Raw genomic sequence first — 20,484 nt, 5'->3', positions numbered from 1 at the left:
AAGGGAATCTGTTGGCACGAAGGTTGTGCTGTACAGCAGCGTAATTCATTCCTTCTAAGAGTAGAGGTTTAAATACTTGGAAACGCAACATGGATTTAGTAGTATAAATGTGAAAACGACAAAGTAGTCATCATAAGGCAGTCCTTAGGGTCATCATTTTAAATAAAAATGAAAAACTGGAAAAAGTCCACAACCATCAAAATGAATTATTTGACGACGTTTAGAAACTGATTTTGCATTTTAATTGCTTTCATGTCTGTAAGAATCGTATATTTTACACGTATGCCCAAGAATAATCACTACTTACTAAATACACCAGTTAACTGTGTTTTTTACTCTCTAGCGAAAAATCTCGTAGAGCAGTGAAAGAAAATACGTCGATAATACACTGGACGGAATTGACATTAGCCTCCCAGCTGTGGAATGTGAAAAAAATCCTAAAAATATACAAAATTGTGCAAATGCGTCATGTGTTTATTGATTACGGAGCCGTAGAACACGTGGTTTTGATTATTCGATAGTAGTACCATCGTAAGTGAAACAAATAACGGCATCGAAGATCGTTACTTTCACCAGTTGCTTCGTGTGTGCAGAACGATCTACAGCACCTGATACCCAGAATTGAGAGTAATTTGTATGGGTCTGCGGCAATGAGTGAAAGTAAGTACAGACGATGATGTCCAGACTAAAAATGGCCTTCAAATGTCCATCATGCAGGGCGTAGTTCCAGGCCCAGTACAAATCCTAGGAAATCGTTCAACAATTGGGCCACAAACTGCGATACGATAAACGATTGATGATTCGTGCCCTGTGTAATGAATTTCGTCTCGTTAGACGCACAGCTGTTAAAATGGGTGCTGAAAATGCTTACCGAACAACGGGGAGAGCTAAGGACGATCGTTTTTGGACCACTATCGCACGGAAAATTTTTTTTGCTCGTGTTAGTGTAACCCGCGACATGTGGAACAAAAAAAATCCATGCCCTGGTGCCATTCAGATTTGTCCAAATCAAAAATATTAAAGTAATTTCATTACTGTAGCCGAAAATTATGATTTCCTTTTACTGGGACAGAAAGGACGTTTGTTGGTTGATGTCATGGAATTTGATTTAAAAAAATCACATTTGCTGTAGACTACGAAGCGTCTGACTTGCCATCAAAAATTTACAGCACAGGAAATGGTCATCCGGGATATCCTCAACCACGACAACGCTTGTGCCCTCACCGGTGCATGTGAGATTTAGCCGCCGGTGCATGTGAGATTTAGCCGAACTTCGCCAATCCACAAAACAGTCTCTAAGTCGTGTACAGCGCCTTCTGCCTTTCCTTGCACTTCAAACAATTATCTGAAGATGACGGGGAATTAAAGACTTCAGTTGCCAACTGGTTTAATTTCCAGGCGATGAAAGTTAGGACAGGAGTGTAGACAATCTTCCTTTCCTCGCACCATCCGCCAATTGAACGTAAAAAAAAAAAAAAAAATTCTTGTAAACCGTGCACCTTTTACCCTCAACCATAGGCTGGAAGCAGAGAATAAATATAAGCGGTAAAGCGGTTAAAACGTCATTCATTCGAGAAGAGCATAGTTGCATCTCACTTCCTTTGTCTCTGTTCATTTTTTTGTGTTCCGTTTATGGGCGAATTGGGATTGATAGACCACTTCTGAATAAAGGTTTACATAGGCTAAGTGACATTATCTTTTAGTGGGCAGCAAACCCTGCTTAAGACATAACCGTAGCTAGGTGAGCGTAATCCTCGATTAGAATTTCCTATATTAGTAGGCTTTGGATGAAGCGCGAAATCTGCAACGCAGAAAAGTGAAACCGGTACAACTATAGATCAAAAGTTAAAATGTCACACACGGAAGATAATCGTGAATCAGATATGAGACGATAAGAAGTCGATGTATCAGATGCCATATTGCCATGTGATTCGTTGACGTACATTCGCGGTGGTACGAGCGCATGATCCAGGTGACTAATCTACCATCAGCCCAGCTATCTAGAAACTCCGTATTATGATCCTGGATATTCTGTGATAGATTAAAGTAAATTGAGCGACTTACTAATGAATGAGTCGGCAATCATTGTAAGTTACGATTTTATGTGTTGAGCTATGTAGACATGTTTATTCCCAAAAATAAACGAATTATTGCCATGGGATTTTTCTCATAGGATCGTGCCTTTCTCAGAGTTTGTTTTCAAAATTCAAGTACGTGGGAGCTGTTTACTTGTTAGTAGTCGGTGTTCTCGTGCTGACACCAAAAAACCGTCGGGTACCGCCATTATTTTATTTCACTAGTACAAGTGTTAATGAAAACCACGACGCTACCCAAATACATCCCATCGGCGTATTAAAATCACCTAAACATGGCCTTGATCCTTTCATGCGGGTCCTTGAAACCCTTTTTCTGCCGCAGATATCAATTTGCCTAGTGTTTCCTTGTATTAAGCTCTGGTAAAGCACTGTAGTATTCAGACCAGTAACAGATTAACAGCTCCCTTGCTTTCCGAAAGACAAAATGCTTTTTTAATTTATTGTGAGCAGCAAGATTTATAATAAATACTCCTAATATGCGTCTTTTTAATTTCAGTTTAATCATTTAGTTTGTATTACTGACAGTTGTAAAGTCAGATTACTGATTTACATTAATTCGTGTAGTGAGGTGCGTCACAATTACTGTGAAGGTCAACTCCGACCTTTCTGTAGGGTACCGCCTTGTAAGTTTTGACTGAAGACCCTTTTTCTTTTTGTTCTGCTGTGTCAAAGAACTTAATGCATAGTCTAAGTACTGGATAGATGCCTCAAAGTAGGGCAGATTTTCTCGAGGAAGTGTCACTAACTGTGATGTTAACGTCGTATAAATCACTTTGTATATAGTACGTAGCATTTAGTGGCAAACAGTAAGCAATATTTGTCAAATATCTAAGGACGGAACAAAATAGATAGATGTAAAGGCAATTTCCGGAGTACTTCAAAGAAGTGTGATAGGACAGTTACAGTTCACAATGTACCTATATAAATGTTTTAAAGCATCGGGTGCTCTTCAAAACCGCTCGCAGATGGTGGTACTGTCTGTAACACAGTAGCAACGCCAGAAGACATCGATTTACAGAATGACCTGCAAAGGACTGATCATTGGTGTAGGCTATGGTAGTCTACTCTAAATGTAAATTAATGTAATATATTGCGCTTACATAGGAAAACAAATGCGCTCTGTACAACTACACTGTTGACAAATTGCTGGGAACAGTATCTTCGTAAAGTACTTACTAGTAACTATCAAGAGCGACCTTAAGTGGAATGACCACATATAATAAATTGTAGGAAAAGCGGATGCCAGACTAAGATTCATGGAATATTAAGGAAATGTAACCCATTCACGAAGGAAGTGGCTTAAAAGGCTCTTGTTCGACAGATTCTTGAGTATTGTTCATCAATATTGGAGATGATAATACTGGGGCATGCTGTCACTTCTACCAGACCAGCATTCACAAATGCCATACGGATTTCAGTAGTTGGATAATGGCGTTGATATATTATGTACCCTTGCCGCATTCATCCAGGATGACTTCCGCAATGAAGACGTGGGTGTAGGTAGACATGTCCTTCACAGTTTGTTGTCGGACCGGTACTACGAAGGCACGAGGTAAGGATGCGGTGCGGTTCCACGCGCGGGCGGCCTGGCACCTGCCTCGTTAAGGACGGTCTCACAGTCACGCGACGCTGACGCCCCGCCTGCATGTTCTCGTGAGTGGGGGTGTGCCGGCACTGCCAACTGCGACCTCTACCTGCAAAAATTTCTCTGCTCGATAAAACCTAGTATGGGCCGCCAGTTGTGGGAATTATGAGTTCTCAGGTGACAAGTTAGCACCGCCTACACGTGCAGTGGGTTGCGCATTATCGTGATTACTAATATGTGGGACGTTTATACAGATCTGCTCAGAAACAGTTTTGCTGTCGGACTTCGATAAATCCACTGCACTAACAGTGAGTATAATTTCACAAGGGTTAAACTTAACTAATCCAGTCTCAATTATATTAGTCGTATATAAACTTAATAATCTCCTGTACCAAGATTACTTTCAGAAAGATTCAAAGATCCAAACACTGGAGAGAAACATCTACAATGCCAACAGTTCGTATACCACCACCAGCTGGCTTCTGACAGCTTCCACAGATAGTCACAAAAAAAGTCAGTACGGCGAGAATCCCCCAAAAAACACCGTACTCAATTTTCACGGCAACACACAATTAAATCTTGCCAATTCAGTCTTGTTCACGTACCACGTACCAAGCTAGTGGAGTCAGAAACGGAGCAAGATTCTAATATTGCGGGTTGCATACTTTACAAATCAAGGCGCCGCAGTTGTCAGGATAAAGCAAGATGGGTAGCACTTCAGAAAGTATGTTTGACATTTTTAACCGGTATGACGACATATATCGACTTAAAACTGAACTACTGCCGATTTTATCCGAAATATTTGGCTACAGAATTTCCTCTGCATGGCTGCTCTTTTGTAAATGTATTTCATACTACCTTAGTAGTATAGTTAACGAGTTCAAATGTAGCTGCGTGCACACATTTGCATGATTTTAGTGGACGGTCATTTTTCTACCGTGTGGCAGTGCCATACGTTAAAAATCGGTCCATCATTATTGCAATTATTTCATGAACTACTACTTCCACAAAAAATGTCTCTATGGTTTTCTGTAGATTTCTTGGGAAGTGATTCGGAATTATCATTTTTTCACAAATTGGCAAATAATTTCTTTCTACGAGATGAAAATTTCCCTGAATAATACTGGTTTTCTTTTCTTCTCGAAATGCTGCTGAACTGTGCAAATTGTGTACAGAGAATTCTAGAACCAAAACATGTCTATCAAGAGCACTGAAAAAAATATGTAAATTTCTCGAAAGTCGGGGTTGCCAGCTTCACCAGACTAAAAGTATTCTAGACAAAAACCCCATGCCTTGTGCCAACATAGTTCTGATTCGCAGATATGCCATAATCGAAGCTGTTCCGTTGCCGATTGATCAGCTATCTGAAGATGTGCAGGAAGGTCGGAATAGTCACCCGGCGTTATCTCGAAGATTTTACACGAAAGTATTGCTGTGAGAAAACGATGCACGTCGTAGTCCATCGGCTTTTGGCATCTTTGGGTCTATTCTATTTGAGTGTCTAGAAAATGACAATGAAAGAAGATAAACAGATGCCACCTGAGCTGAAAGCGCTGCTTTTTATACCACCTTTCAGTGGACAATTCGAAAGTGACCCTTCTGAAAGCACTAGTGACACGAGCACCGAATGTGACTATTGACTTCGACTGAAAAATATAAAATATCGAATAAAACGTTTCAGTAAGGCAATTTAGACTTCTAATTCGTTATCAGCGACCTAACAATACTTCAAACCCCGTAGTCCATCGGCTTTTGGCATCTTTGGGTCTATTCTATTTGAGTGTCTAGAAAATGACAATGAAAGAAGATAAACAGATGCCACCTGAGCTGAAAGCGCTGCTTTTTATACCACCTTTCAGTGGACAATTCGAAAGTGACCCTTCTGAAAGCACTAGTGACACGAGCACCGAATGTGACTATTGACTTCGACTGAAAAATATAAAATATCGAATAAAACGTTTCAGTAAGGCAATTTAGACTTCTAATTCGTTATCAGCGACCTAACAATACTTCAAACCCAAAGTTTTAATGGAATCAGCGAAACTTATAATTTTTGATCCACCAAATTGGAAGCGTCATTTTGAATTTTGTAATTCCGACATCAGATTCCAAGTCAGCAACGCAAAGAATCTAAAAAGATCAGTTTTGTAGGATTTTACACCCTTTTTCGGTATGTCGAACTTTCGAAGCGAGTGGGCCCATTGTGCTCCGCTATTAAGTCAGTGCTATGCCACATGCCTTCATTGTCGCTGTAGTTTCGCTAGTATGCGGTCGCTTCATCCTAGTCGACTCGTGTTCTTTTCCTTAGGCGTGCAGAAGTGCAAGGCTAGTCGTGATTTAGGACGGATATAAAGTACCCATCATGCTGTTCTAAAGTGGTATTTAGAAGGCGAAATGACCGATTGTAGAGATCAGATGGCTTTCAACGAAATTCGTTTTATGATAAGACGAAAACTGAGTTCTGCAGTGTATACAATTAAGACTGTGCTCTGTAAGAGGAAGAATGATGATGTCTGGAAGAAGTTCGTGCTATAGTGCACACGTTATACATAAAACTACAAATTTCGTCCAGAGCAAACAAATTGGTTGTATTCTTCTTCATTCCCCCTGCACCATGAAAAAAAAAAACATAATTGTTCCATCAAACGAAAAAGGGGCTACAGAGCAACGTCACTGTTAACTCAGCAACGATTACAAGCGCTATTTGTGTGTTGTTCTAGGCATAGCAGCGTGCGTTTATGGGCCAATAACAGCAAAATCCTCGATTTCGCTAGCCCCCAAACTTCTTCACGACATCCAGTCCTTTGGGCCAATGAGCCTCAGGAACAGAATTCGGACATGTCCATTGACAATTTTCTGCTGTCGCTACTAGTACGTGTTGTGAGGTATTGGGCTATTTACTGCCAGGACTTCGAAAGGTTTCTTTCCAGTAGGTGTCGGGAAACACAAGTCACCGAGGCAAATCTGGTCCTTCAGCTAGCCTTTATAGTCCCCGAACACAACCCATTTAGAATAATTATGGAAAGACCAACCCATCATTTAAAAGCTGAAAAATTGCTGATACCAGACCGCCGCTCTAGCGCCGACCACATCGAATAGGACGAGCCCACAGGCGCTGCCAGGAAATACGTTACACATTGGAAAAGAAAATAGAAAATTCGGTAACTTGCAGGTTGTTGTTTTTACGGTATCAATTTAAATGACGGCCAGGAGAAGAAATTGGTGCGTCGCTGAAAAATGCGATGGAAATGTGCTTTAAAGATATCTAATTATTGTAAGGGTACGGAACGCAACTTCGTGAAAAGGGGCACTACACGTTGACGACTGGAATTCAGATTTCCTTTCCAAGGAGGAAAAAATACCGAATTGGATATACACTACTGTGAAATCGATGTTCTCCAAGGACGCTGAGCAGTACGAGGAAATAACTCCATGGAAACCTCATGCGTAGCTTTGGTCGCACAGAATGAAATTAACAGGACGGTAAAGAAACAGCGTGAAAAAGCGATTTTCGTTTCGAAAGACTCTTCGTGTCTACCTGTTTATTTCTCAACAAAGTCACCCTGCCGGTACGCGCATTTCTCCCAACGAGAGAGATTTGTTGAGACCATCACTACAGAATGTTATACTTCGTTGACGGAGCCACAACCTCACCTCTGCTTGCACCACTTCATCACTATCGAAGTGAAGTCATCTTAAGTTTTCTGTAAGTTCCTGTAATAGGATAAAATCGGATTGGGCCAATTCGTAACTGTATGGAGGATGAACAATGACAATGAACCCAAGACGTCGGATTGTTGCAGGTGCCGCAGAGCTCGTGTGTTGTCTGGCATTGTCATGTTGAAGAAGAGGGTGCTCTATGTGTGGACTAAGTGGACTAACTCTTCGAATTCGGGAAACTGCTATAGCTCACAAATATTGTCTTAGATCATTTATGCGAGGAAACTGACTGCGAGAAACTGTACTGGCAACATTTATAGAACGCAGTATTTAATAAACGTGCAAGTACAATTGCATTACATAACTTCAGTGTAATCACCCGCAATGTTATTACCTTTTGCAAACTGTCAGAAAGCCTTTGGGGACTGTTGGCAAGGCGTTATCTGTTGGTGACAGTGACATAATGCTCTACAGATGCTACATCAGGAAATCGGCGGCCCTGGAGGGGTTCCTTTAACTTGAGAAACAGGTCGAAAGACTTGTGTTTGGTGAGTACGGAGGGTATTTGAAGACGAATCAGTACCACCGTTGCAATAAGAACTCGGCGTTGTTTATGTCATGACAGTGTAGTTGCCACGAAACACTGTAGGATGGTCGTCCGCAATAAACGTGGATCTTTGCGCCGGATGCAGATGTCACTCCAGAAATAGGCAATAATAGTCATTTTTAATAACCTGCCCCTCGGACACAGTAAGCGTAAGAACAGCACACTCTGTCATACGCCACTGTCGGCATAAGCTTCACCCGACTAGGTTCCTGCTGCAGTTTCTGTGGACGTGGCTAAGCTAGGCGACGTCGTTAATTCGAATGACGCTTTAATTCAGGTTCCTAGGATCGTGCCCCCATCTCATCAGTGGCGACGATACGCTGCAGAAATGTCTCCTTTGTTGCGGTATCCGTCCAGGTGAAGCCAGTCATTGCATACCGGTGTCATTTCTGTGCGTCGGTGAGTCGATGTGACACCCAACGGGACGCAATTTTCCTCGTGTTAAGACATCCTGCCCATATCTACCAAGGCGTTCGATGACTTACAGAGGCCAACCTAAACGATAATTCCCGGACAGTCCATCGATGCTAAACAAAAATAAGCCGACTTACTGTGAGGAATGGGCGGATAATCTGTGCGATGGAAATGCGCACGAAACACCTTGACCCAACAGGCAGTCGTAGTATACTGTATGTAATACATTCTCGCCGCAGGCTTCACGTAAGCCTCGATAACATTATGATGCATTCTTGTCAGAGGCAACATCGATTTTAATCCGCTAACGTTAATTACTTTTAGAGCGGTGAAATGGACACTCTACACGTCAACGCCACACGAGACTCCCAATGGCAAACATATCCCGTCGGACGAAAATAGGGGCGAGAGCAACGTCACTGTTCTGTTCGTACTACCAAAAGGTGCACCACTAGTGTATTCCTTTGGTCATGACAACTTGCGTTTATGGACTGATAGCAAGTTCTGTAGCTTATAATTGATTTCTATAACTTTTTGGAATCCACTGTAAATTTATTTGAATAATTAACCAGTTTGGGAATACATTTCATCCTACGACCCTGTTTGCTTCACAGGGCCAGCAACGTGTCGAAAGTGTGTGTGTGCGTGCGCGTCAACGTAACTGTTAAACGTTCACTGAATAGAGGTTAAATATTGAAATAATTTATAGCAGTGCTTCAGACAGATTTATACATACACTTACATAAAAACGTGCTTCTATAGTCATCAGCAGAGTGTTTCAAAGCCTTTAAATCGGAGTTCCAGATCACATTATGGGGAACAGATATTTTCTAGAACCGAAATGTTCCCTAACGCGCCCCGGCGTCGCTAGGCGTTTTTTTATGTGATGTGGCTGAGTTTACGCACACTACTACCTTCATATGCAGTGTGTGTTGCCTATAATTAAGTCGTCTGCTCCGCGTGAAATGGTGTAGGTCGAATAAAATTGAAGTTCCCTATTCGTTTCTAAAAGATCGTTTTCCATTTAGAAACGTTCATTGTTAATATTTTGTTCGAAATCAGTAAATGAATCAGTGCATCACACCTGATTAATAAACCCTCTTAGTTGGGTGAAGTCACATAGACCCATTTTGTCGCTAACAAAATATGTTCAGAGAGAATATATGTATAAACAGAACAATATTAGCTGTTAACTGATCAGTCATTGTATAGGTAATAGTGATCGTCATGCCCAACGGATGCATAAGTAGTAGGTAGCACGTCCTGAGTATTACTTCTGAACGCGTTTGTTCGCTCTCTTTTTCTCAGCCAGTATTGTCCAGTTGGACCTGACAAGAGTCGAGTTTTTAGTTAAATGCGACGCACCGGAGACTGGCCAGTTTAAAGCGGTTGTACACAGCTCATTCCTGATCTCTCCAAGTCCTCGATTCCTGTGTGTTGTGTGTATTGAACAGCGTCAGTAGTGCCACATAGGGACACATTTATTGGCGTTGTAGCATATTTGTGAAGGGTAAAATACTAGTTACGTGGTAACACAGGCCAATGCAGCGGTGCCCAAAGCGGATGTAGGTGGACGAATTCTGGTGGGTGACGTAATTTTTTTCAGCAGAATTTGTCAAGCAAAGGGAGGAGAGAGGTAGTGTCGTCTAATTTCAGATGCCTAGATTTATTCTCAGTGCCAAACTTCGCAGCAGGGTCTCGCGGAATGTGGGCAGTAGTTGGAGTTATCAGCAGGAGTGGCTGCTCCAGAGGAAGTAAGTACTGTTGTGAAGGACGGGAACCAACAGAAATTATCCAGTGAATTTCGATCTGATTTAGCATTAGCTGTGTCCTCCTCCTTCCCCTTCCACGAGGCCGCGACAAGGTGCATTGCTCAAGAAGCCACATTCTTTCGTAGACTATTTCGACCTTCAGGTGAAAGCATTAAAATTAGCACTTTCCAGGTAAATGCTAGTTTTTAACATTGATATTTTCATCAAGAAATCAATTTGTACTTTTGAAATTGCACATCATCGCTGTTCCTATCGACTGGCAAGGAAACTTGAAACTGCCGGAACGTAAACTACTGACATTCAACTCGAAGAAATTTCGGTAGTCATCATAGCGTGTTTTGTTGTTCTGCAGTTCAGTTCGTGGAATATATTCTTTTGATAAGACAAAAACGGAATTGTTGCTGATTGTCAGATTTTTTTTTCTGTTACTGTAACTTATTTCCGTTCTCTCTCGATAAGCCTCACACCTATCGAATGTAACTGTCATTCACATTGAAGAGTTCCAAGTATTAAATTTACGTAGTGCTTGAGCCCGAAACGTGTAGATCAGTCTAGAAGCGTAAACGGAAATTCGTGAGACCTGCAGGTCAGATAAGGACCCGAGATAATTTCTAATACTTTCCCGGCGATTTGTTGTCATCTCGTAGAATCGGGTGTACTGCCGGTGGTCCGCATCTTCCCAACACGATATTTCGACGTCGTAACTCGGCGTCTTCATCAGGTGTCCCTGAGACTGGTTGACGAGCTGACCTCGTCCCATATTTATGCTTGGGCGGTGTGTGGTGCTCCCTATGCCGTCCGCGCCACTTGTGGCCATTTCTAGCGGTGGTATCAATCTCTAGCGCACGTAACAGTTACGGGGATTGTTCGCAGTTAAATCGTCTCTCAGATTAAATTTCTAACTAGCAACCTTTGGTGCACTGCCAAGCCGACCACGAAGCAGATAACTTAATCGTCGCAACCTCGTGCAGTTTAAAAAGTACCCTATATCGTAGCTTCATTGTATTCCCGGAGATTTCTTTTACCGTCTGTGCTGTGCATTGAGGTGGCTTACTTTCGTTCGCTCAAAACAACACATACTGGAATAATTATACTGCAAATATTGGTCTATAAGAAGTAAATAGCTAAATTCGCTAAGGTTTTGTAATGAACACCGCCGTAAAAGACAGTCAGTTATCTCTCTCTCTCTCTCTCTCTCTCTCTCTCTCTCTCTCTCTCTCTCTCTCTAATCATATTTACTGTATTTTCTTTCAAGGCCACGATTGAAACACTGGGGGATGTTACGATAGAGAGCTGTTCCCTTTTTAGCGACTCCTGAGCAAACATACGCTTGTCGGAAATCTTTGTTTTAACTTTCATCACTTTCATTCGATATGCGATGGGAGTGCGCTAAAATAGCGTAACTTTCATCCCCTTTTGTTGTTGGGAACCGAAGGCAGCCATATCTACTCCTGTAATTCGCCTAACGCCGCTTTTGAACACCATGTTCACAATGGCATTTTGAACCAGCTATTTACGGTCGAGGTGAAGTTTTCCATGTCAAGAATAAGGCAACGTCGGCCACAGAGATGGTATTCCAAGAAAATGTATAAATATTTTTCTCTGGTACGATATTTTAGCATGATTCTCATTTCGCTACATGAGCAACTCACGTAGCACAGTTTCAAAAGATCTGAGAATCACTCGTGTTAAACAGTAACAGTCTCTGGGCTAACTGCAATTAGATTATTTTCGTAGTTAGGCTGCTGGCACAGTCACAAATGCATCTGCGTTCTTGTCAGCTCACTAGATCACATCCGTGCTGTAGTGTTTAGCGTTCTGGATTCTGACGCGGATGTATGTAGTTAATTGCCAGAGACCAGCGATTCTTTCTGTGGCAGGAAGATCTGGAATGATGTCCAACATCGTCAGGCCAACGGAGAAGCTGCTTGTTTCGTTGAAAGCAGCATTAGAAACTGTTTGTATGAGTAATCATCGTGACTGACATGCAAAGCGCCAAAGTTGAAGAGGCGGTAATCGAAGGGGTAAGCGCATTGACATTTATTGACCGGCTACAGAGTTGCACTTGGTGCATCACGAATTCAACTACTGCAAAACAATGTTCGTCTAAACCGGCAGTAACACGAACGACGGATAGCTGCAGTGAAGGTGACAGGCGGCTGCGGCACTTGGTGACGTCACTTCCCGGCAAGGCTGTCTCAGGTGAGCGCGTTTTGCCGTAAGAGTACTCCACCACAGCAGTAGGCGTCAGCTAGATCTTCATGTTAAACGAGTTCTCGCTACCAGGCGACTGTCAAGAGCTGTGCTATTCCTAGAAAGTCCCTGTAAAGGCCGGTTCATGAGGAGCAAAGTTTAATTTAGAAGGTGGGATTCAGACACACTGTTATGACTAGTACCTGTTGTTCAGAATAACTGCTGAACAGTCCTCTGAATTGACTAGGATTTGAAATAGTGAGGCGGGGATTGTTTCGAAAAGCTGAATTATGTGCGCAGGTCTCCGGCTACGCACTACTGATAATTCAACATAGACCAGTCGCATAACTTCAAGCATGAACTGTCCTTTTTTCCATTAAAAGTGGATCTTGATTCCTTTTACGTTCATTCTGAAGTCAGTTGGATTATTGTTCCCGTAGTCTTGGTTCATTGCTCAGATAGCTAAACCGATGCCCTGGTTTATTCGGAAGATACCCGGTGGGCATCAGGTTTGGCCTGGAAACAGAAGACTCCAGTAAGTCAATCTGGTCTTGGAGTCAAGGAATTCCTTTGGCATGCATACGGAAAGGGTCAGGCTGTCACCTCAGTTGTGGGAAACAAGCTAGTGCATAAAATGTGTTCGGCCGACTTGACCAAAGGAAAAACTGAAGATCATAACACTACAGTCACGAAATATGACTGTCGCACAACACTATGACTGTCGGCATAACACCGATAAATTAATGCAAATTATGTCACTTCCTTTGCGATCCACTATAGGTTAAAAACAGACATTGTTGTCTCCGAAATTCACTCCAGGAAGCGGAAAGTCTTACGTCAGTGTACGTCAGAAAGAAATGACCTATTCAAGGACTAAAACATAAGTCTCCTCATCATGGCTCTCCTCCAATGGAATGTTCGCGGCCTTCGGTCCCACAAAGAGGATTTACGGATGCTTCGCAGCGTCCCCTTGTACTCTGCCTTCAGGAAACGAAATTGCGCCCTCACGACTGCTTTGAGCTTTCACATTTATTTCCGATTTGTTTTGACTTTCCCCCTGATGTTGGCATTCCCACTCACAGTCAATCCATCTCGCTGACTACCAATCTTAAAGCTGTGGCAGTTCGCCTTTTCCTTCCCCCACCTTACTTTTTCCCCTCTGTACCATTTACGTCCCTCCATCATTCACTGTCACCAGGGGAGACTTCATTCAACTTATTGGGCAGCTGCCTCCCCCATTTTTGCTACTTGGTGACTTTAATGCGCATCATCCCCTTTGGGGTTCTCCCAGGACCTGTCAGAGAGGTGCCCTCTTGGCTGACCTTGTCAACCAACTTAACCTCCTCTGCCGTAACACTGGAGAACCCGCTTTCCTTTCCGACTCCTCGCACATCTATTCCCATTGGGTCTATCCTACTGCACTGCCCAGGTTACCCATCGTCCTGAGTGGTCTGTTCTTTCTGATACCTACTCGAGTGACCATTCCCCGTGTGCTATCCGTTTTCTGACTCCAACCCCAATCGTGTGCATACCCAAGTGGCAGCTTGCTAATGCTTTACTCCTCCCTGCCGACCGCCGAAGAACAAATTTCCCCACTTGTGATGATTCTCAAACATTATCCTTACTGCTGCAGGATGTTCCATTCCTCGCATTTACTCTTCACCACGTCGTGTCTCAGTCCCTTGGTGGACTGAGGCATGCTGCAACGCAATTCACCCATGGGGACGTGCTCTCCGCGTTCTTAACCGTCATCCTACAATGGAAGACTGCATTCATTATAAACAGATGGGTGTAAAATGTCGCATTCTTCAGGATACCAAAAGAGCTAGCTGGATTTCTTTCTCTAGTTCTTTTAACAGTTCAACACCTTCCTCTATCGTGTGGTCCAACCTCCAACGGTTCTCTGGGACCAAGATCCATTCCTCAATTTCCGGCCCGACAGTAGCTGACGATGTCGTGGCCCCTATTGCTATCACCAACACCTTGGGCCGTCATTTTGCGGAAGTTTCGAGCTCTTCCCACTATCACCCTGCCTTCCTCCATCGGAAATGAGCCGAGGAGTCTCGGACGGTGACCTTCTCTTCTCCGAATCGTGAGTGCTACAATGCCGCCTTTACTATGAGGGAGCTAGTTCATGCTCTTAGTTCATTCCGATCCTCCGCCCCAGGACGAGACGCCATCCACATTCAGATGTTGCAGCACATTTCTCTTTCGAGCAAGCGCTTTCTGCTTAACATGTAGAACGGCATCTAGGCAGAGGGCACATTTCCTGGGCGCTGGCGTGAAGCCACCATCATACCCATACTTAAGCCCGGTATGGACAAAAACCTTTGTTCTAGCTACCGCCCCATCTCTCTTACCAGCTGCGTTTGCAAGGTGATGGGACGTATGATTCATGACTGGCTGGTGTGGTGGCTCGAGTCTTGACATTTACTAACGAATACACTTTAAGGATTTCGAGCGCGGCGTTCTGCAGTTGACCATCTCGTTACTTTGTCCACCCATGTCATGAATGGTTTTCTGCGGAAATCCCAGACTGTGGCCGTGATTTTCGATTTGGGGAAGGCCTACGACACCTGCTGAGAACTGGTATCCTTCGTACTCTTCACACGTAGGGCTTCCATGGGCGCCTGCCTTGTTTTCTTCGGACTTTTTTACAAGACCGAGTTGTCAAGTTACGTGTGGTTCTGCCTTGTCGAACACCTTTACCCAGGAAAACCGTGTGCCTCAGGGTTCCGACCTGAGCGTCGTCCTCTTTGCCGTCACCATTAACCTTATAATGACCTGTCTCCCGCCGGGCATCTCCGGCTCTCTTTTCGTAGACTATTTTGCCATCTGTTGCAGTTCTCCACGCACCTGTCTCACTGAGCGGCGTCTTCAGCGCTGTCTTGATGGCCTTTACTCCTGGAGCATCGACAATGGCTTTCGCCTTTCCCTTGACAAAACCGTCTGTATGAATTTCTGGCGGCGCAAATGGTTTCTCCCACCACATTTAACACCTGGCAGCCCGCTGTACGCGGTCCCTCAATCTCCTACGTTCCCTCAATGGTACTTCTTGGGGGTACCGATCGAATCACTCTGCTTCGTTTGTTCCGGTCCCTTGTCCGTTCGAAACTCGACTACGGGTGCTTTGTTCATGCGTCTGCACGCCCATCCCTCTTACGCCATCCAAACACTATCCACCATCTTCGCTTCCTCTCGGCCTCGGACGCCTTTTACACCAGTCCGGTTGAGAGTCTGTATGCTGAAGCTGCTAAACTACCACTGTCCTATTGCTGTGACTTTCTCCTCAGCAAGTATGCATGCCATTTGTCATCCCTTAGTGCAGCGGGTCCAGGAAAACTGTCACTTGTTCACTCTTCGTGGAGCCAGCGTCATGTTTATGTGGGTCCCTGGTGATGTCGGTCTGCCAGGAAACGAGGCTGCTGACGCTGCTGCAAAGGCTGCAGTCCTCGTACCTCAGCCCACGAGTACTTACATTCCCTCAGATGATCTCTGCGTTTCCGTCTGTCAGGTGGTAGTGTCCCTTTGGCATCGTCAGTGGTCCTCCCTTCACGGAATAAGCTTCGACTCATTAAGCCTCTCCCAGCGCCTTGGACGACAGATTATTTTAACTGCGCTGCATATTGGGGCACTCCCTTTTTAGCCATCGTCATTTGCTAAGTGGCAATACCGCACCACTTTGTACATATTGCGCCCAAATTTTAACTGTCCGCCACCTCCTGCTGGAATACCCTTTTTTTAACAACAGCTTGGGTTTGCCGTCTGATTTATCAGCCGTTTTAGCGAATGACCCGCGGGCTGTCGACCGCGTTTTACTTCTTACCCGCCGAAGCAATGTGGCGAAGGCCATTTAATTTTTAGTTTTGGACCTCCATCTCTGCATGGTGTTTTTTAGCCCATTTTCCACGTGCCTGTTTTTAGCTGTCCCCTATTCTGTCCATTGGAACTGACGTATAGTCGTTGAACTTCTGTGTTCGTCTTATAGTTTTGACTTGGGCGCGTATGACCCCAGTTGGTTTTTGCGCCCTAAAGCAAAGCAAAATAAAACAAACTTTATAGCGTAACGAAGCTACATGGTCACAAGTAGTATAAAACAGCATAAAAATTTTAATTGATAGTAAATTTTCATGAAAGCAAAAGTGTTTAATACACCTCTGTAGCGGACTTTTGTGTGTGATAAAATTCTAAATTGCTCATATGTTTCGCTGGGAATTTTTAAGAATATATTGACTGATGGATAGGTCATCAACCAGTATAAATTGAAAGAGGTTATTTCCTTGTAGCTGTCCGTATTTCATTATGTGCTATTGCAATTTTGGCATTACGCAATTTTCTAGCTCAGTAGATAGATGCCATTACATTGTGTAAATCAGGTTATAGATAACGGGAAGTACAGTGTTTTACATGCCACATCACAAAATCAGAAGACTCAACAGGAGATACAGAAACTTAACCGACGCCATTACTTGTCACAAAGATGAAAAGTAACTTCATTTTTCTATACGATTACGTCATGGAACTTAGCGTAGTTACTGTTCACGTACTAACTGATGATCATACAACGATTTGTACTTACAATGCCTGGAAGTTGCACGTTTACCGTGGTGACACATTAATCTCGTCAGTGAAATCCCGATCTTACGTTGAGATGCAATATTCATAAATTGTTCATTACGGAGAATAAGTGTAACACAATAAGAAAAAAGTAATATATTTGCGAAGAGCATTAGAAAAGTATTACTTCCCAAAAGTTACTCGTTTTGACCTTTGACTCCGCACGCCATATAGTGACAGTTTCACAAATATTTCATATTAAAAGTCTTGTCAGGTGACAGTTGTTTATAATAAAAAATCTTTTAGTGTAGTTGGCGTTCTGTCACGTCAAAGATCCCAACAAAGTGAAATACCAAGCCAGTGACCGAGCGAGGTGGCGCAGTGGTTAACACACGGGACTCGCATTCGGGAGAACGACGGCTCAAACTTGCGTCCGCCCACCCAGATTTTGGTTTTCCGTGATTTTAGTAAATCGGAACGTTTCCTGTGAAAGGACGCGGCCGATTCCCTTCTCAGTCCTTCATTTCACCGAGCTTGATGCTCCGTCTCTTAACGACCTCGTTGTCGCCGGGACGTTAAACACTAATATCCATAAAGCCTGTGAGTGTGATGATGGCGACATACACACACGTCAGATATTTCTGAGTTTTGATACTTGCTAAAGCACACAATTTTCACTGTACTGTACTTGAGAATAGCTAAATTGGTGAAATAACAATTGTGAATACCTTATTTTAAAACTGAACATTTTTTAATATTCACAAAGACTTCGATTCTGTCTTTCAGGATGTTACTGTGTCGGATTTACATGTCTTCACAAAGTTGCCATTGCCGCTCTCTTTCATTAGAGAAATTTTCCACCAAACTGTATCCTTAGAACGTGGAAAAACTTGATAGTTTCTTAAAAACGTATGCTGTTTGGATGCACAGTATTTCTTACTTTTTGTTGAACTTGCTTAGTATAAGCTGTTCAGGCGAAGCACGGTCTAAATATCAGCTTCCACCTCCTGGTGGATATTACTTTGGAGCACATTTTCCCTTTCTTGAAAACCTTGTTGCCGCCGGCACTTTTTAATGGAAATAAATTATTGCAATCTTTAACTTATTACACACAACATATTTATTAATCATATACTGTAGCGTGCGTGGCGACAATACCTGATATGGACCAGATCGTATGACGAATGCAGCAAAACGTGCAGATTAGTCTGTCTCGTAAAACAATACGTTCTCTGGTTTTTTTGAGGTAATTCTCGAAATTGGCAGAAAATATATTAAGAAAACTTCAGCTGACATGTCGTGTTTAACGCTGTTTTCTCTCTGCTTGACGTAGAGAATTCAACCATCTGATTACGAATACGATGGACAAGAGTGACAGACCATAGCTTTGGAGAAATTTGCGGCTGTAAGACAGCATGCGAAAAGTGTCGACTCGCAGCGCTCGTTCGGTAAGCGTCAAGGTCGGTCCGTGATTCACACTGGCATGCCGAATAGTTGGATCACACTGAGGCGTCTATGACGTGATTGTGTTATCCGCAGTAGGAATATTTAAGCAGATATTGGCTCATGTGCAGCCACTACCTCCGTTTATTCGTGGGAGCACTTAAGAATTAACTGCAATGTCGTTCTGGCCTCGAGACATCTCAGTGGAGTACTTGTTTTTACTTCTCGAGGAAAACAATGTAATTTACGACAGAAAAGTTGGCACTTGAGTTTAAAAAAAAACTGAGTGCACGTGTATCAAGTGTTTCGTAACTGGTTGATACACGCGACACGTACCCCTGATTGTCACGCCAAGTGCCTCCTGCAGACGATGTTCACTGCTCTGGGCACCTGCTTTGAGTTGTCATCGAAAGAAATTGATATAGGCGCTCTTAATAATATCGTTGCTTAGGCAAAGAACATTCGACGCAATCTCTTTCTAAGTCCTAACGCGGCATTGAGTTATTGTTAAAAATATCCATGCTCGTCTTGTTGTTAAAAGGTCCTCCGGTCAGATTTTGAGGTGGCAGTTAAAATGTTACTGTCAGCGTGCTAAAGTGTATTTAGTTTTAACAAAGACCTTAGTTGTTCCTTGTGTCACACTTTCGCAGCATGTTCTCACTAGGGCGTGCAGAAAAGTAATGACTCCGAATTTTTTATGTGGAAACTCTTCAAGCTTTTTAAATAAAACAAACTTTATTTAAATTCTACATGTTTATTCTTAATTTATACATATTTATTTTTCAACATAGTCACCCTGCCGACGAACTCTGCACCGCTTCATCGCTATTGAAGTGAAGTTTCCAAAGGTGATCTTTATGTTTTGGAAGTAGGTGAAAACGGGGTGGGGCCAGATGGGAACGGTATGGGGGATGATTGATGACAGTGAACCCGAGGCGTCGCATTGATGCAAATGTTACAGCGCTCGTTTGGCATTGTTATGCTGAAAGAGAGGGTGCTCCACGTGTGCACGATTTCTTCGAATTCGAAACTCGATTACAGCACGCTGTTACGCACGCACGCTCATACTTACGGAACACACAGCCATGTTAACACGCTACAGTTCGTCAGGGGGTTGCAGATATGTTAACAGAAGAATAAAGTTGTAGAATGGTAATAACAATTGTTTTATTTGACGATCTTTAGGTGTGTCCACGTAAAAATTTCGGAGGCATTACTTTTCAAAACGCCCTGATAATTTCTGATGCAACAGAGTGCCAGGTTGGGCCCTTTAGAGAGATGAATTTGACTCTGTGCCGCCGGAAATATTTTAGAGCAATGCTGTCGTTCGTAAACGTATTCATTCCCTGTGTGGCAATTAACATTATGTACTATACACTTCTTGGGACCTGAAACAACAAATGCTATACCTTATTTTAGACTCAAGTTAAAGGGTAGTACTGCCGAACGTGCAGGTAAACTTCTCATCAACTGAAGCTTAGTTTTGACTACTACCGCCCATGAATTTATTGCCCTTCGTCATAAGCCTGGAGTCTGTCGTATTAACGAACAGTGAAAAAATTCGGTAAGACAAAGGTAAGAAATTCTGATCTAGAGGCGAATTCCTATTTACTGTTTGAGCCATCAACTCAGAGTGGTAGCTGTTAAAGATGGAATTTTTTCCCCTTCTGTTTACACTGGATTTTAAGGGCTCACAGAGAAGCACCACAGGTGGAATGTTTACGCAACCTACTGTGTGTGCTGTCCCATCGATGACGTCAGGGAGGCGTCATTGGGGCTTTATTGGAGACGCGTGGCGACCTTGACAGAGCAGTCTACGTGCTTCACAAGTTGTCGGCGCGCCTGTTGGAACTACAGGCATACGGCAATAAACATTCGCTTGTTTCACGTTCCTATCGCAGGCAGTCGCTTGGTATCCAGATGCCAGACTGCGTGACGTACCTTGATTTACATTTAAAAGCGTGGCTGACGAGCGCAGTAATTGGCTTGCACTGCTGGTATTTATCCAGCCAGTTGCAAATATTAGCCAGTTATCATCTCGTTACCATTGGAAGCAGAGAGTTTACAACTTGCCAATCGGAATCTTACTACCGGAGCGCAGAAAACAATTTCTGGACTCTTTTTGTTCTGGTGTCTTTGCACACTGGGATTGGAAAT

General features: G+C 43.1%; 1 protein-coding gene across 10 annotated transcripts in view; it reads left to right on the top strand.

The window, feature by feature from the left end:
* The window catches only part of LOC126236693 (oxidation resistance protein 1), a 785,360-nt gene that overhangs the window by 482,500 nt on the left and 282,376 nt on the right, over positions 1-20,484 (top strand). The gene's annotated exons all lie outside the window — the stretch shown is intronic.

The sequence above is a fragment of the Schistocerca nitens genome, chromosome 2 (genome assembly GCF_023898315.1).
Source record: "Schistocerca nitens isolate TAMUIC-IGC-003100 chromosome 2, iqSchNite1.1, whole genome shotgun sequence".
NCBI lineage: Eukaryota > Metazoa > Arthropoda > Insecta > Orthoptera > Acrididae > Schistocerca > Schistocerca nitens.
This window is presented reverse-complemented; position numbering and strand designations above follow the sequence as displayed.